The sequence below is a fragment of the Adiantum capillus-veneris genome, chromosome 22 (genome assembly GCF_014529385.1).
Source record: "Adiantum capillus-veneris isolate H3 chromosome 22, ASM1452938v2, whole genome shotgun sequence".
In the NCBI taxonomy this organism is placed as follows: Eukaryota; Viridiplantae; Streptophyta; class Polypodiopsida; order Polypodiales; family Pteridaceae; genus Adiantum; species Adiantum capillus-veneris.
Window position 1 is genome coordinate 144,043,215 of NC_140952.1, and position 16,110 is coordinate 144,059,324.

Here is a 16,110-nt window from a genome sequence, read left to right on the forward strand (position 1 = left end):
CTGGGGATATGATCCTTAGATGGTGAGTGACCTAGTGCATATTTAGAGCGTTATTTTTTGAAGATTTGTCTCTCCATTCCATTTACACTTCATCAGTGAAGCAGCTAGACACAGGGTTTAGTGCTTGATAGAGTCTGGAAGTCGAGGACTTGCTAAATCTATTCTTGGGAAGTAAAGAGGGTTGTGAGTGAGATAGCCAAAAGCATTTCATTCTTCGATTTTCTCTATGCTTTCAGAGTGCTGTACCATTTTCCGTTTCGACTTTATTTTGTACCGTTCTATTTGTTTTTGTTTCATGTTTCCTTTTAGTACTTAGAAGTAGGATAAGTAGAAACTACCACCATCAAATTTGGGCTAAAAGGTTGAGGAAAAAAAGGGTGAAAATCATATTTTGGCAAAAATAACCATACTCTAAAATTTTGAAAATTTGATGGTAGAGACCTCAAAACTGATCCAAATTCAAAAACTTGTGGATCAAATGCATTAACAAACTCTCTAGAAGCAATTTTGAAAGTTTGTCCAGATTCTGTGGAGGAATATGGATCGCGATCCATGTACCCCATAGACCATTTTTGGGAAAAAGTGATCAGTGACATTGTGCATCAATGGGATATTGCTCTGATCAAGTTTTCTTGAAAGAAAAACTCAAAAATCACATTAGAATTGACTGTTACGGCAGAAACAGAAAAATAAGAATTGTAGACACAAAATTGCAGACTTTTTTAACTTTTTGGGATCCAAACTCAAAAAGGGGTGAGATTTGGCTTCTAGAGGGGATAGAGAACATGCAGAACAAAATTCATGAAAAAATGCTGCGAAACATGGATCGCAATCCATGTACCTTTTAACATTTGGGGCTGACATTTGACAAGTACATCCCTGATAACTCGTGGAACAAATTTTCCAAAAAGGACCATGTCAAAAAATTGAAAAAAGTTGGTCAAAATAGCCAAATACAGAAACTAGTCAAAAACCGCAAGACAGACAGAAAAACTTGCTTTTGAATGACAAAAACTAGTCCAAATCCAAAACGTTTGATACCATAGTATCTAGTAAACATGATGATTCTAATCGTACCAAGAAAAGTCACTTTGGCTTCCAAACATGGATCCAGGGCTCGGGAAACATTTTTTGTGGACCCGACTTTGGAACCTTTTCACAAGCATATGAACAAGTTAACTCTAAATTTGAGAGGGATAATCACACTAAAAATCTCATATTATAACTAAAAATTCCATAATTTGAACTGGCTTGAGAACCTTCTTACCCAAACTTGAGCCGGCCACTTTCATTTTGAACAGGCTTTGGATGAAGCGAACCTATCTTTTCACGAGCCCTGCATGGATCGCGATCCATGTACCTCATGAAAAAATTTTGAAAATTTTTTGGTTGAGATTTGAGTAGTAGGTAGTTGGTGCCATTTGGAACAACTTTCCCAGAGGAACCATATGCAAAAAAGTTGTAAAAAGTGGTCAAGAGAGCCAAAAACAGAACAATCTCTAAACTGTCACACAGCAAACTGCAAAAGTCAGTTTTGGTAGCACAAAACTTATCCAAATCCAAAAATTCTTGGTGGAGCAAGCTACAAACATCCCAAGCTATCAGCACACCAAAAATTCAGATCCAAAAGTGGTGGAACATGGATCGCGATCCATGTACCCCTGAGAAATTTTTGGACAAAAACTTTTCCAGCTTGTAGCATAGACCATTGTGAACAAAAGTCTCCAAAGGAGTTTTGTCAAAAAAGTCCAAAAAACTCATCAAAAGTGTCCAAAATAGTTCAGATGAAAACCCTAAAACAGACTCAAGGATTGACTTTTCTCTGGCCTAAACAAGTCCAAATCACATAAAAACCATATAGCAGGGACCAGTGGACAAAGGAAAAGCTGTGAGTCAAGTTGCATTACCATCTGACATAGAGGTACATGGATCGCCATCCATGTTCCTTTGTCACAGACTGATACTAAACTTGCACCATAGCTCGAGCCCATCTCACAGGGAGTCTAATGGTCTTTTCAAAAGTGAATTTGGATATCAAAAACCAAACCAAAAGCCTAGAACTACCAAGTACTCTGATCAAGTGCCAGAATTTACCTAATTTTCAATCTAGAGATCCATTTTCAAAAAATTTGATACCATAGGACCTCCTAATCATGCTGAATTTGATGGTACCAAGAGAAGTAAATTTGGGCTCCAAACATGGATTGCGATCCACGTACCCATAGTGACAGCTTGACCTAGAAATTTCCAGATCAGTAGTGCACACATAAGGAAACATATCCCCAAGTCCAATTTTGGAAAAAAAAAACCAACAAATATCGCAGTGCAGACCTTGTATTGGGTATTTGACCTATCACTCCAAGTCCAAATCCAAAAAGATTTGAGATTTAGCTTGTGGACATAGAGTACAACAAGCTCCTAAGAGATCAAGTCCAGATGTGGTTGAACATGGATCGCAATCCATGTACCTCAACCTTAGAATTTGATGAAATTTGGTATATAGCATGCACATAACCTTGTCTACACACAGTCAAAATTTGAGAAAATTTGGAGAAATTTTTTTTCCAGAGAAACATGGATCGCGATCCATGTACCTCAGCATATTGGGGATATTTGACTTGGTTTGCTTCACTTCAAACAGTACATACAGATGTCCTGTGAGAGAGATACCTCAAGATAAGAGATTGTCACTTCTCTTCATAGAGGGCTTGAGTAATGTTATCTTCATAGAGGGCTTGAGTAATGAAAATCTCAAGAAGGACCTACATCTAAAAGGATGCACAACATTTGAGCAAGTCACTAGAGAAGCTCTTTATCTAGTTGACAATTGCATGGCCTACAGAGAGGTGACTCAAGATATAGACAACGCGACTAGTAGTGCCTCATCTCCAAAGAGAAAATCAACAACAAAGAGAGATGTTCAAACTCCTTGGGAACCAATCATTGATCAAGTGGTTGAGGGGGTGATTAGAAGAATAAACCAAAGCTACAAGCAAAAACCTAAATGTGCAACAACCTCAATTGAGGAGATATAATACTTGTGGAGAGGATCACCCCACTCCATGGTGTAGCACTCAACCAAAACCACAACGTGTGCTAGGGCAACAACCACATCTTCTAAATGATGGTAGAGTAGTAATCAACTACATGCAGCCAGCATATGTGCCACAAAGCATGAGAAACCAGTACTCCTTGGATGAAAATACGCTCATGTTCATAGTCAATCACGAGTATGGTTCAAAGAACATCCTCAAAAGGCAATAACAACCATTGGCTAGATCACTAGCTATGAAACAAGAAGGTCCATGCTATGAGTGTCGAGGTGATCATTGGGCACAAAGTTGTTCAAACAAGGGTCCACAAATAGAATTATTTGTATTCAAAGTGAACGTTGTGGAAGAGGTCATCTACGCCAAAATTGTGCTAAGAATCCAGACTACAAAGGGAAAGCAACAATGAATGTTGTAGGCATGATGCGTTCTTCAAGTGGATCTCGCGTAAACCGTGCAATTCCTTTAAAGGTGATGACTCGAGCTCAAGCTCAAGAAGCTGCCAAAAACAAACCAGCTGAGGAAGCCACATTGCCTGTTCAAACAAAAATTGAGAACATATCGGTGAGAATAGGAAGAAAATTGTGGAAAGCCAAACAGGATAAAATGAAAGCAAAGAGGCTGTAGGAGAAAGTTGCTTTGGAAACTGAACTAAAATCAAACAAAAGAACAGTTTAGATGAGAGCAACAAAGCAAAAAAAACACAAAGGGAACTAAAGAGTCAAAGACTAACTCAAGAGGTTCAATCTTGGTTGACAAAGTCTTTAAACCTTTGGATGCAATCTTGAAAGCTTATGATACTAGGTTAAAAACCAAGCAAACCCAAGAGGATAGATGGCTCATATATCTTCATCCAGGGTATCAAAAAGAGAGGTTGCAAATGTGCAAGGAGCTCATCCAAGCAGCCCAAGCTCTTATGGAGCCACATGTTCCAGATGCTCCAAAAATGGAGGTGCTAATCCGCAAAAATATCCAAGAATTGGAAATCCTTGGTATTGTAAACAAAGACCATGAAGAGCCAGGAGTTGAGGCACCTTTAGATACAAGATAAGTAGCCAATACCATAGATAGGGTGGGCTCACAAGCAATGATGCCTATTCCAGAGGTAGAAGAACCGTTGCCACAATCCTTATGGGAATCGATTAGAAACCAAAAAGATGATAGTGCTACCTTACAGTCAGCACCTATTCCTAAGATAAACATGGATCACGCATTTTTCCGTGGGGATATAAGGTCTCTATATGAAGATGCCGGATGTGTCGCAATCTAAAAAGAGTAAACAACGTTCTCTAAAGACTTTGCCATCTTTCATAGGAGAACTTGAAATAAAATTGGAGTTTAAAATGGTACCTTCTCAGTGGAAATCCACACCAAAAATGATGGATACCAAGAGCCTGCATGAATTGATGTCTTCTTTTATACAATGCACACTTTATCTCTCAGAGTTACTAGAAACTAGACCACATCTATGGGGCCAAATGGGCAAAAACCTGGAAAACATGGGGTTGAAAATCCCTTCACATTACCAACTTGCGGACAAAAACATGGATGACACCTCGCCTAAGAAGCCATAGACAAATCCAGTACCAGTAAATAAGGTGGGTGACTATTGTGAAGGAGATGAAGGAAACACCACATTACCACTTACGTACAAAGGAGTAAATACAATTGCTATATTAGATAGTGGGGTAGGAATTTCCATTGCAACCAAAGAAATATGGAAAAAAATGGGGAAAGCTTGCTCTTACAAAAACTTGAATGAAACTCCAATTAGCATATGGATACGTAGAGAGACCAATAGGAATATTAGAACAAATCATTTTATCCTCCGGTGGCATAGAGTATGAGCATACCTTTGCCATAATGAATTTTGACAAGAGTAGCAACTTTGATATCATATTGGGTAGACCATTCATGCGTCAACTCAAAATGGTACAAGATTGGGGATATGACTATATCTACTTGAGATACACAGAGATCACTACAAAAATCAGTGTCAAAGATCATAGTTATAGAGATGTAGAGCAAACCTCGGGGGAAGAATTAAACTCTACAATTGATTTCAAAAGCAAAGTGCATATTTGGATGTACGAAGCTCTTTAGAGTGTAAGTCTGAGGAAGGAGGACTATATTCTCGATCGATCTGTGGAGGACACGTACTATATTCCAGAACCATTTCCAGAGGAGTTTTTTGAACCCTTTGGATGGGGTCAAATTCTTTCCACTCTTGATGTCTACATAAATGAGGTGACCAACACCAAATTTTGCGATGAAGATAGCTATGATATAACTCCCTTGTTTACGATAAAGGTGTTGAAGAAAGCTAATGAAGTTTGTGAGTGTGAAAGCAAAACTAATGAGATAGATAGCTACATCATGGAGCATGGTGCCAAAGTGATAACAAAGGAAGCAAAGCAACCACGAGAATATGTCATTATTGACATACCTGAAGAATCGACAAACGTTGTTTCAAAGAAGCCGACTCCAAAAAAAAGTAAAAATGAAAGCAGATGAAGGAAAAAAGTTTCCAAGTTCAACGTCAAATGTTCAAAAAATGCAAGATCAAAAGAAGAACAGAGACAAAGAAGAAGATCGATTGTCTCCTACAACAATCAAATTTAGCATATGCGGAGAAACAGGACTCAACATCACATGTTCAGTTGTGATAGATCCAGAAGCGACAAAGAATCTAATGACTTATGGAACATGGATCATGATGGGAAAGCCACCAATCAAAGAGCTAGAGGACATCATGTACACAAGTTAAAAAATGCCGATTCCTAACTTCGGAGTGGTAGAAGCTGTACTCAAGTTGAGTACTGGGGAGTATAAGAATACATTCCACATAATCGACTCCCATCACATCAAAGAGAGTCTGATCCTGATAGAAATCTAGAGGAACATCTTCTTTTGACAACAATCGAAAGCTTCAACAACGACAACGGTGAGACTACATGAAGCTTCTCAAATCCATGCAGAGAAGAAATTGCCAACCATCACGGAAAAAGGTGAAGCAAATTTAAACACTAAAGTATATCAACCTTGCAAAATGACTTTACCCTCGACGATCTTCCATCAAACTTCTCGTGTAGCCTCTACATCAAGAGCCAAACCATCGACAATGCAATGGAAACCGAAACAAAAAGTCTATCTTAAGAAAGAAGTTCTACAAGGAGAAATCAGAGCAATCAATGGAAGATCAACACCTCACGCAAGAGAAGGAACAACCAAAACACAGAAAAAAAGATCTTCCAAACAAGCAACATGACAAATATGGGTGTCAAAGTTAAACTTCAACAAAGCTACATTACACAAACAGGTGCAGCATCGAATGATTCTAGTCAAGCTACTTTATGCACAAGGATTTTATAAAGGTAACACTCAAACATGGTTACCAAAAATTGTAGCTCAACCTGGAACAACAAAGATCGATCAAGAAGCACAAAGCTCCACCCGAAGGCACACAATCAACAAGAAGAGCCAATAGCCAGTCATCCCACTGAGAGTGCTAAGACCTCTAAATGGATACCTCATCTTCAACTACAAAATCAAGGCTTCTATAACAAAAACAATCAATTATGGCTACCAAAGCCTAGTGTCCATCAAGTCATTGAGCAAAAGAAGCAAATGCAAAAGACGGTCACACAAGGACCAAAAACAAGATGGGTTCAAAAATCGCTACTGGAAAATCAAACACAAAGAACCCACACACGGCTTCAATCGATTCTCATGCGAGATAAAGCACAAACTACACCAGTCCCTACAAGAGGTGAAGGACTTGTTTCACAAAGCAGTGGGAACATACGACAAGCAAGTCAAGAGGAGCCAACATATGCCAACCTACTGGACAAAATGGTGGTATCCAAAGACCAAAACAATGGAAAAGGCCTAAATTTTTAGAACTTATGGAATTGGGTTTCTGGCCTTAAAGAGGTACGTCCAAGTCGCCATTAAAAATACATGATAGTCAGAGTCGGGCAGCTAAGACACTAAATGAGGGAGGTGTTAGTCTCAAACCTTCATGCAATATTCTCTATGGTCTAAGCATCTTAGTTATTCTAGGTACTACTCAAGCTCAAAAAGTTGAGCATAATTATGATGTGTCGCTCATGCTGGTATAGGTGAGTATAAGAGTCGAAGTCATTGTAGTATAGCTGTCAGTGAAGGAGGAAGTCCAAAAGACACTGACGCACTCAACACAGTGAGGTATGAGTGGAGAAGCTTCTACATCAAAAACCCTTCTTGGAAACGCGGAAGCTATTGAGACATCCTTTGATGTCAGATGTGCTACATTTGTTCCTTGAAACACCTATCAACTCCATCTCTTACACTACATGCTTTTGTTCGACAAATTTCTTGTATGCATATAGAGTGTTCCATAATTGGAACTTGCATTAGGAACTATTCCTTTGTTTCTCCCAAGAACTCACCTTGCATGACAGGTAATTCAAGTCCAAATGCTCAACTCCAATAAGAGCATATACCAAAGGCACTTTTTTTCCACTGGGTTTTTTCTCTTTTGGTCATCCAGGTTTTAAGACCCTAATCTAGAAACCATCATCATCATTTTCTTTTATATATTCCTTCTATATCAACAATAAGTAAATGGCTACCCAAATCAATCAAAAACAACTTGGAGCAAAAATTGCATGTCTCCATATGCTTATCAAGAGCATCTTTTATCTTAAAGGGCGACAACAAAGCTCCATCAAAAAATGGCAAGTTAACGAATGGCCTACAATGAAAAGCAATGATGACATTAGCAAGAGATCTCTCAACAACAAAACATAAGGAGATCAACAGTGTTGAAGCTAGTGAAGTATTGCAAGTCAGTGACAAATACAGAAACATCAAAAGGACTCTTCACGGCAGATATGAATCACTCAAGGAAGGGGGGAGCGTCATCAACGACAAAGAACTTTGCAAGCTAAAGTCCAACCTTGAAGACAAACCTGAAGATAACCCTATGACAAGACTGCACAAGGTCGTGTCAAGGAACGACACAATTTAAGAAGGGGAGAATGTTTGAGGACAGATCGAACGGGTGCCCAATTGGTCAGACACGTCACCAGACACCACATTTGTACTCTATTAGAGCTAGTGTAGTAATACTCTGTGTAAATCCTGATTACAGAGTAGTGAATCAATCGCTTGAGTTGTAATGCTATAATGATATTTGTAAAGGTCCGTGTGAGCTATCCACTGACCATTTAGAATTCCTTAAGTATAAATGTCAATAACCTTAACATTAGGAAAAATATGGACTCTCCATGGGCCTTGTAAGAATCCCTAATTTCAAGGAAGCCTGCCAAGATTAAGGGGGACAAAGGCTTTGAATGGGGCTATTTTGGTAGGGTCTCCTCCACCTTTGACCCCTAAAAAGGTAGGGGGAAGGGGGGGGGGGGTAACCATTTAAAAAGTAGGGAAGGGGGGGGGGGGGGGCGGGGGGTAAACCATTTGAAAAGTAGGGGGGTAGGGGGTCTTCTCTCTCTAGCTTTTTTGCCAACTTGTAAAAGGCCTCTTAACTCTCCCATGCCACCTAATCAAATCCGTGGTCAAAGAGGTCAAAAAAAAGACTTTTTTCAAAAAAAATCTATTTCCCCCTAAAAAGTACCCCCAACATATATACATATTTAAAAAAATATTTTTAAGCTAAGTTACTCATAATTCAGTATTTTTTGGCTCCCTCCAAAACTTTTAGGAAATTCGCCCCAAAATTGACCACTTTTCCTCCTAATCTAAGCTCCTCTCCTACACCCATCCCCCTTGCACCTGCACCTGCTGCTGCACCTACACACCCATCTCTCCATCCTTCAAGCTCCATCTCTGCATCCTACAAGCTCTATCTCTCCATCCTACAATGCCTCTTGACGACGTGACCAATGTCCCAACAAGCTTTTCACGCGGTAGGTCTAACAAGCTTTTCCTACGCCTACCTCAAGAGTATGTTTCGACAAAGAAGACATGCTTGGGTACATTACCTTCAGCCAACGAACACCACCCTCAAGGGGAGAAGAATGTGGATCTCTGGACAGACGGATGCTTGTACCCAAAGGATCCTTCTCTCAATGTCCATCCGCCTTTTACAAACATTCCATCACTGTTGCAATACGTTGGAAATGGAGAGCAAGGTTTGTTGGGCTATTGCAAGAGACTCAACAGACACGAAATTGCGCGGTCCGAGATCTACTTGCGTCATTGGCAGTTACTGAATGGGAGTTTCCACAATCTTCAAGATCAGATGCAAACAGCTACTAGTGCGTTTGAGGAGGCAAAGAGCACCATCGCAACCAAGGAAAATGTAATTAAAAATCTTGAGGATACTCTTTCACACATGAAGAGTACTGCCATGGGAGGTAGGGTGAGGAAACGAGAGTTGTTCGAAATTCAGACTCTTGCACCACATGGTGGTGCAAGAAAACGAAGGGTGACAGCTATGAGGTAAGATGTTCTGCCCCTCATGTTGTTTAAGTCTAATAACGCTCATCATTGTTGTTTTGGGTAGTAGGAACTTCATCCAAGAAACGTGCGGTGGCAAGAATGCGTTAGCTCCGGCTTCTTTACTTCGTTCTTGTTTCAACAAAGAGGACTTTATTGGGATGCTTGATGCTCCAGTGGCAAAACACTTGAAAGACGCAATCACTAAGAGAGTTCTTAGTGATGTTTCTAATATTTTCACTGATCTAGATTTTCACGATATTTGTGATGCTATTGGGATTAGTACAAAGGGCTATCAAGAAATACATCAAGTGTTAAAAGATGCATTAAGAAGTCGAGGAGTCACGGAAAACCTATTCCCACTTCCTCACAGAGTGGCGATTGCCAAGAGGGTGTCAAATGAAGATGTTGTTCACCGATTAGGGGACTACTTGTATATTGAAGACACGATGCCTCTTCAATCGCTCCATAGCAAATCACAAGGAAGGAAGGGAAGCGGTGCAGTTTCTAACAGAGTGTTGTGGACCGAAGGGTTTGTTTACACCAAATTCAACAATATCTTTGTGGACTTGATACGATTGCAGCAGTCCATGGCTGTTTTCTACAATTTGAGTGATGCAGGTTAGTTTAGGGTTGCGTACATGCTCTATGATGTGTCATAACATGCATTCTGAGGCTTTATATTGTTGGCAGTTCTTGAAGGCAAGCTTGTGTTGATGCTGAAGTTGGATGAGTGTGTAATTGTAAAAGGGAGAAAGTTGGAGAGAATGAGCATCACGCTTATGAATGAAGCCCTAGCTTATGCCAAGCAATCTTGTAGTTCGAGTGAAGCGACAAAGCCCTCTTTTAGTGTGCAATCAGAGAAGGATATATGGTGGCTTGGTGCAATTGAAGTTTCGAAAGAGACACATGAAGTCCTTGCATGGATTTTCAGTAGAATCCCATGGGTCACAGAGGTCATTAAAGCTCAAATAAACGGTGAGAAGCTCATGGTTCCAGGACGTGGGGAGTTTGATGTTGAATGGCATTTAGGTGGTGATCTAAAGACCATAAAGTGCATGCTTGGATGCAAACAAGGTGCAAATTCTTTACTTCCCTGCCCATTCTGTGTGAAAGGGCATAAGACAAGTCGAGCAACTCAAGTGGAAGGTCAGGACGAAGATAATGATGACCATATAAATAGGGAGTGGAAAACTTCGGTTCTTTCATGTGATATGCTAGAGGTGCCCAATAGGGATAGCAAAGATCCTGGGTGAAACCCCATAATTCCCTTCTCCCTCAACAATGTTCACTTTTGTACATTGCATGCGTTTATGCGAATATTTGATAGGATCCTAAAGCATCACATTGATTATGCTTTCACAATGAAGCCCCTTCAACGATCAAAAGACTCCTTGCAGGGGGTGGAGACGCTCCTTAATGACATTGGATGTCACCCACAATGTTTTTCGACCATCTAGGTATCATTTCCACGGAGAACAAATAGGCACCTGGTAGATCATCGTTTACCCCTTTAGGTGATTCTCCTAAAACAATCCTTGACAAATGATCTGCCCGTTGATGTGTAGTGCCCTTATTTACAACCACAGTAAAATCAAAATTCCAGAAGAATGATAAACCATCTCACTATTCTTCCTATGTTGCATGCCTTGTTGACCAAATACAACAAAGCTCGGTGGTCTACAAAGAACACAAAGTTGTTGGTGGCTAAGAGGTAATGTCTATACTTTTTAATGGCATAGATCATTCCTAATCCTTCCCTTTTTGTGGTGGTGTTATTATTTTCCGCCATGTTCAATTGTCAACTAGCATAAGAAATAGGAAAGTCAATTTTTCTGTCTCCTGGTTGAGCTAGTACACGACCGATAGCAAAATTGGAAGCATCTACATGTACGTGGAATACCTTATTCCAATTTGGTGCTTTCAATATTGGAGCTGAGGTGAGAGTTTGCTTAAGCTTCATGAAGGCAAGGGTGAACATTGTAGCAGAGACTTGTAGGGAGAAGACATATGAGGTGGCATAGAAGGTTTCCATGAATGGAGCCTTGCTATCACTATGGATGCTAGAATATATTTTCCTACTTGGTTAGTGAAACATGAGCATATTTGGATGTGCAGAGTGTCAAAATGCGAGAGTCTAAGAAGGGAGGATTGCATCCTAGAGCGCTCAGTAGAAGATAATTACTACATGAAGAAACCATTTCTAGAGGAGTTGTTTGAACCCTTTGGATGTGAGAAAGTACTAGTGATGCTTTGATGTTTATGTAAATGATATAACCAATACGATGTTTTGCAATAAGGATGGTTACGACATAATACCCTTTCAAATGGTAACCACTATCCTAAACTCAAAAGATATATCTGAAACAAGTGAAATAGTAAAGACAATCAATTGTAAATGGATAGTGGATGAAGTTTCTGTAAGAGATCTTCCATAGAAGGTTGAGAATGAGTACCATAATTCAAGGAGCAATAACCTGGGGAATGATGCGAAAGATGAACTTTCAAGTGGGTCAAAAAAAGAAAATATAGCAAAACAAGATGAACCAATCTTCTAGGAGTTTCCTAACCAAAAATTATAGAGACAAAACAGATATCAAATGAGATGAACAAAAAAACAAATTTGAGAAACCAATGACCAAAATGAAATATCTCATGCTCGTGGGAGCATATGACTGTGTCAAAGACAAAATCACCAGAAAACCTTTGAAGTTGACAAGTATTCAAGCAAACTCAAAGAAAACAAGCAAACAAAAACTAAAAGACAAGGTTGGAACACCAATGAGGATGTCAAAAATTGAATGCAAAAGTGAATGCCAAAAGTTAAAGTGGACATTGAAGGAGGTTTGGACAGAAGAAATGGAAAGTGAGGGGAACTATAACTTAGAAAAAATTGATGTACTCTCTCATTACAAAAGTTACACAAATCAAGATAGACTTTCGACTTACTATGGTTGAGCAACCAATGCAAGAGCCAAGAGAACCAGTAACATTGTATGATGGGCCTGAAAATGAAAAGAGGATTGATCTATCTGAACCAGGGGAAGAAACAAGACCAACTTACATAGCCATGGATCTCACCAAGGAGAAGGAGATTTGTTTGCCTGGTCATACAAAGATCTTATGGAAGTAGATATGATCATATGTCAACACACGATACTCCTCAAAAGTAATGCTAAACCGTGCCAACAACGTCCCTACACCTATAATGAAACATTTGCAAGAAAAATCAAAGAAGAGATAGAAAAACTTAAAGAGGTAGAATTTATTTATGAGATAGAACACACTGAGTGGGTGTCACCAATTATCTTGGTGCCCAAAAGGAATGTCAAATTACAAGCGTGCATAAATCTCAAGCAGGTGAATTCTTCAACAATCAGAGACAACTATTCCTTGTCCATCATAAACCATGGGATTGAAAGAGTCACTGGAAAGGAATCCTACAGCTTTCTTGATGGCTTTTTGAGCTATAATCAGTTCACAATCAAGCTGGAGGATCAACAAAAAATGGCTTTTGCGGCAGAATGGGACATATTCATATTGGGTGATGCCATTTTTTCTAACTAAGGTACTTTCCACATTCCAAAGTCTGATGAGTCATGCATTCAAGGAGTATCTATGAAAATTCTTAGAGATATATATGGATGACATGTGTGTGCATTCTCTCCACTAAAATAAATATGTAGAACACCTAAAGAAGTTCTTTGAGAAATGCAGAACGTAACACATCTACCTAAACCCTGAAAAATGTGTTTTCATGGTAAGACAATGCAAGATTTTGGGGCATACTGTGTCCAAAAATAGCATTTCTACTGATCTTGAGAAGATACAAGTGATTGTTTCTCTTCCGAGACCCATCAATGTTAGAGAGGTACAAGATTTTATGGGCCACTGTGGCTATTATTGAAGATATATTTACATGTATACTATCATTGCAAGACCTCTCTGTGCACTCATCACTAAGTTTGAATGGAATTAGGAATGTGAGAAAGCATTTCGACAATTGAAGCAGAGACTTATTTTTGCTCCGATTTTGACAGGCCCTAACTGGAACAACATTTTCCACGTCCATGTAAATCCGTCACCTTATGCTACTAGATGTATCTTATTAGCTCAACCTAGGTAGAATAAAATAAATTTTCCAATTTGTTACTCCAATAAAAACATCTCAACTGTGCAGAACAAAATTACATCATAGAAAGATAAGGCTTGGAAATTATCTATTTGGTAAAAACGTTTACACATCACCTTCTAGCAAACAAGTTCATATTGTTTGTGGATCATCAGACACTATTGTATTTAGTGAACAAATCATGCAATACGGGTCACATAGTTCAATGGTTCATAATATTTTTGGAATTTGGTTTTACTGTAGTGGTAAAAAAAGAGACCACATCATAGGGAAAAACATTTATCATGAGTGATACACGGAAGAGAAGTACCTTTAGGGGTTAAGGATAATTTGATCGACTCTTATCTCTTCAATATCTAAATGGTACCAAGGTGGAGCGGACATGTTATACCATTTCTCACCATTGGTTCTTTGCAGATTGAACAATAACCATCAATCATTGAACAATCTCGCTCCTTAGCACTGATAGTCAAATGGGTATATAAGTAGGAAACTATGTCATACTTAGGTTATGCATCAAGCCATCCAAGAAATAAATGTATCTGAAGCAATCTCATGTACCAACTACAGGTATTCACAATGCCAAAACACAAACATACCAGAGACTGATGCTATGTGGGACGTATTGACCTCACATGCAAAAAAGAATCCATGATTGTGCTAGTTCATGTGATGCTTGTGCACTCTGGAATCCAATCAAGCATGCTACACTGTTCAGGATAGCAGAAGCACCCAAGTGGAGAAAGTACATTGTGGATCATATAGAGCAAGAACTTGAACAGAGCCAAACTACGCTTGATTCAACAAGAAGCAAAAAACTATATTATTGCTAGAAACCACCTTTATCAAAGAGGGATAAATGGCAATTTGAGTATTTTTGTAGCAAAGCATGAGTACCTTCTAATACTTGACCAAGCACATGCTGGTCCAGTCAAAGGACACTTTTTGGCTAGCAAAACCATAAAAGCAATACTCCGTGTAGGAATCTGGTGGCCTTCTCTGTTAATGGATGCATACCACTATGTGAAACAATGTGATGCTTTCCAATGAACTAAAGTACCAATGCAACCATGGATTATTTGACCAAATGGATAGAGGCCAAGGCAACACCATAGAATGATGCCAGAACCATAGTGTAGTTCTTGTATGACAACATTTTCATGAGATATGGCCTTTCAATTGGGATTGTGAACGATTGAGGAACTCCATTAGGAAGAGAATGGGGTCTAGGAGGGTCTCTTTATTTGGCAGTTTAAGGAAGCCAACCTTTAGTATTAAAAAAGTAAGGACGTCTTTTAAATTCAAACATGCAAAACGGCTAGTTTATTTGAATTCAAAGTCTCCCCACAAAATGGAATTCAAAATCTAACGGGCAAAACCATATCATGTAGCATATCTATGGAAAAAGCTCAATTTGTAGATTCCAAATCTATGATCTCCGCTAAAATCGGGGATCATATCTGGGAGTTACGGAAGGCCAAAAATCATATAATTGTCCATCTCCTTTTGGGGGGAAAAGTGCATCCTTTGACCACTCTTACACATCTCTTACACACCCACCATTCTTACACACATGGCATACACCTATTTGTCAAAATCTTAATCACCTCCATAAGCTCATGGCAAATAAAGAGGCCCTCCTACACCCAATGCTCTTCCTAATGCATTTTCTCAATGATACAATTGATTATCTATTGAGAAAGTTTATGGTGCTTCATTCTAAATCAGTTCCATACCACCCTCAAGAAAACAGGCAAGCCAAGAGCAAAAACATTTTTTTATGAAAACTACTCAGCATGTCGATTTTTCAAGAAGATGTCAAAGTCTCCAATGCAGGTATCCAAGGTAAGTGTCGATCTAGCAAGTGAGAAGCGGTGGGAGTTGTGGAAAGATTTTTGTTCATGCACGACGGACAAAGATCCCAATGTGGAGGTTGCTAACCAACGCAAGCTAGTATGGTCATCATTTCAAAAGGTTGTGCAATTGATGAATCTTTCAAGCACCACCATTGAGCAGCGAGAGGAGTTCAAGAAGGTGCTTTATGAATTCACAAAGGCCGCTAAGGACAGATGGTCTGAAAGCAAGATTAGACACTACATGGTTTGTTTTAACGGACTTAATACATATGCAATGTTTGAAAATGAAACTTTTCTATTGGCTTATCTCCTTTTTGGTTGTTTTAGCACATTCTCTATGCGCATGGTGCATACTTCATGGACCGCTATGGTTCGATTGATATATGGAGTACACAAGGCATGGAGAAGTCCCACTATTGAGCAAAAGGAGTCTACTTCAAGAATACTCGGCATGGTGGTGGTGGTTCACACTCCAACTACCTCCAAGAGATGTTTAACTGGTTTTTTAGGCACACCTTTGGGAGAACTCACACTATTGAGAAAGTAAGAGAGTCGATGTTAGCAAAGCAGTTACGCAACGCCTCCCGTACTGCAGTATCCAAGAAGTGGAAACGCTCGCGAGTGTCCTTGGGCC